Consider the following 3431-nt stretch of genomic DNA (forward strand, 5'->3'; position numbering starts at 1 on the left):
GGGAGACAGAGAATCCCAAGCAGGCTCCACGCTGACAGCACAGAGCCCGACGTGGGGCTCGATCCCACAAACCAGATCACGACCTGAGCGAAAATCAAGAGTCGGATGCTCAACCGACTGAGCCACCCAGGCGCCCCTGATATATTGGATTTTAAACTCGGAGTTGTAGTGCCTCGCCAAGTTGTTGATTCATTCATTGGCGTTTCGTTCAGCTAGTATTTTTTGACCACCTACCACCGGCCGAGTCCACTCTGCAGTGCTGGGCGTGAACGGGGACAGGACAGAATGGTCCCCTGCTGTCACAGAGCCGACGGTCTAGAGGGATGAGACTGGGCAGACCGGCCAGCTTACGCGGCAGTGGCCGGTGCAGAGAAACGTGAGTCGGGTCTGGGGCAGAGGGTAGCAGAGGATGTGAGGGTGTGAACCACGCAGCTGTGTGGGCAAGAGTCCCAGGCAGAGACGTGGTAGGTGTGAAGGGCCTGGGGTAGGAGCCCGCTGGGCGTGGCTGGAGAGCTGCAGGAAGCGAAGTCATCCAGGGAGGGAACACATCATGGGGGACTTTCTAGGGAAGGAATTCGTTTTTACCTCTAGGGAGGTGTAAGCCAGAGGGCCCCTCTTTGGCCATGAGAGGGATAGGGTGTCACCAAAGTTTCACTGGGTCCTTGCCGGTGGCTGAGGTTGGACTGAAAGGGCAGCGGTGTGCAGCTGAGGCAGGGAGAGGGGGCTGTGACCTTCCTTTCCTACCTTGGGGTATATGGCTGGTATTGGCACTCCCTACCCCCTGGACTGGGGGCCCAGCTCCCCGCCTCTCCTGTGGACTGCCCTGGCACTTAACACAGAGCCTTTCCCGCTGAAGAAAATGGCCATCGGGGACTGTGCGAAAGGCGGGCCAGGCTGAGGTGCAGCCTCGAGGGTACCATTCCCTCCAGGGTGCAGTGTCCCTAGGATGTCATGGGAGCTGCCCCCCCGGAGGTGTGTCACAGGCAGGTGTCCCTCTCTGATACATGCTCTGAGTTGGGGCAGTCTGGGCCTGCTCATCGCACCCACACCAGTGTCGGGAGAGAGTCTCTGCCAAGTTTTCATTCATTCATTCATTCATTCATTCATTCATGTATGTCCAGCCTGCCTACAGAGCCTCCCAAGGACCCTGCGAGATACACATGTCCCCAGTGTCCAGATGGGAAGTTGGGAATGCCGAAGGGGCTGTGACTGGCTCAGGACTGGACAGCAGCGAGGGATGGGTCTCCCGCCTTGACCATTCTCAAGGCTAAACCCCAGATTCCCCCGGGGGCGGGGGCGGGGGGGGGGGGCAGCTGGGCAGCAGGCAGCCACCGAGGGGCAGTGCCCTCTGCACCCACCAGGGGGCAGCAGGCGACCGTCTGCATGGACGGCTCTGGGTGCCTGTGTCCCTTTCCCGGGTTCATCATCTGGGGTTGGGTCTCTGCCCAGGCAGGAAGACCATGAAGGGCCGTGAGGACAGAGGCCCTTTTCTTGAGGACGTGGTTACCTGTGGGAGAGAGAGACACACACACAGGCATTAAGGGGCTACAATGAATAGGGCACCCCAAGTGAAGGGCTGCGGGAGCCCCGTTCTGCCCCAGGCCCTGTGCAAAGGCTCTGGATGGTGTCCTGTTTGCTCCCCACAAGCGATTCCGGTGGGGTGCGGGGCTCCACGTTCTACAGAGGGGTGCCGCAAGGGGAAGGTGCCTGCACAGGCTCTCCGAGGTGGGGGAGCTGGAGGGATTATCCACTTTTGCTTCAGCCCCAACAGGCTCAATCCTACCCTGTGAGGCAGGTTCCTTCCGCACAGGTTCATCAAGGTGCCTGGAGGGGTCCTCAGAGGAAGGTCACCCTAGTCCCCAGAGTACTCCTGTATGGCCCCTCCTCACAGGTCCTGGGCTGTGCCCCAGAGGCCAGCTCCTCCCCTACTTGTCTCCGTGGGCCAGACCCCCGGCCTGCCCCTCCTCCCGGGTTGGGGAAGGGGCAAGTGTGCCTTCTGCAGCAGGCCTGGGGCGATCTTCGCAGTGAGGTGGGGTTGGCGCCCAGTGGAAGAGGGGGGCGGGGCCGTGGGGCAGGGAACGCAGGTCCAGAATTCCACCAGGAGAGTCCAGAGTGGGTGGCCTCTCAGAGACTGCTCCCCCCACCCCACTGATGGCTGGGCGGCTCAGGGAGGGGCTGTGACTTGCCCAGGGTGGCCCAGCACATCCTGAGCTGAGCCAGGATCCACATCACTTCATCGGCCGATTGGCTCTTCAAGTCCTTGAAGCAGTGTCGCTGTCGCGGGAGGCCAGCTGCTGACAGCGTGGGGTCCCCACCCCAGGGCGTGGCTCAGGAAGGACTTCAGGGCGGGGTCAGTGGACCCCGCAGTCAGCGAGTGGCCTGCCACGACCCAGATCCCAGGCAGCTCGGGCCTCATGACAAGCCCTCCCTCACTTATCTCGAATATTCCATCTTGGACGCCAGGATTTGCCCTTTGGGCAGCTGCAAGTGGCCAGGCCTCTGGGTCATAAAGCAGGGGAATCCCGGCCTTTGTGCGGAGTCGCGGGTGGGGTGGGGGGACTTCTTGCGGGTCCCCGGCCCGAGCAGAGGATGGGACGGGGGTTCTGGGCGCATACCCGGCCCGTGTGCCTCCGGCATCGAGTTACCCCTCGGGGACGGATTGGTGGACCGAGGGGACGCGGGGGGCCTCGGCCTAGTCGGTGCCCCCTCCTGGGTCTGTCCTTCTCGAAGGGCCACGCGGAGGTCCCCAGCGCGAAAGGGGCCACAGCCTGGTCGCCACGAGCGGAACGCAGGGCCAACGCAGAGACCGAGACCCGGCCATCCCTCTAGTGGCTAGGCCGCTCGCCCGGGGCGCAGAGCTCCCCAAAAGTCCCGGCGCCCGCCGACAGAGTGGGCGGGCCCGGGGCGGCGCCGCAGCCCCCGCCCTCCGCAACTTTGGCGGGCGGCGGGGCAGGAAGTGGGGGAGCGGGGGCGGCGCCAGGCCCTCGCGCCGGCCCCGCCCCCGCCCCGCCCCGCCCGTGGCCGCGCCCCCCGCGCCCCCCCCCCCACCCCCGCGCCCCCTCACCACCCCCCCTCCGAGCCGCCGCGCCGCCGAGTCGGAGCGCCGGGCGCCGAGCGCGGAGCCCGCAGGCGGGTTGAACAAAGCGGCGGCGACGAGGGTGGCCCAGGCCCCGGACGCGCCGAGCGAGCGACCCGCCGGCCCTTTGTCTCGGGCGGGGCAGGAGCGGCGGCAGCCGCGGGGCGGCCGGAGCGCAGCATGCGGCGCCCCGAGGGGCGGATCGCGGGGCGCTGCGGCGGCGGGCGGCGCGGAGCCCGGCCCGGGGTCCGGGGGCGCTCGCGCGTGTGAGGGGCTCCGGCGCGCCGCGAGGCGCCCACCCCGCGGCCGCACGTGGGCGGGAGCGGCGGCCCGCGAGGAGCCGGAGGAGGAGGAA

The sequence above is a fragment of the Lynx canadensis genome, chromosome D4 (assembly GCF_007474595.2).
Source record: "Lynx canadensis isolate LIC74 chromosome D4, mLynCan4.pri.v2, whole genome shotgun sequence".
NCBI lineage: Eukaryota > Metazoa > Chordata > Mammalia > Carnivora > Felidae > Lynx > Lynx canadensis.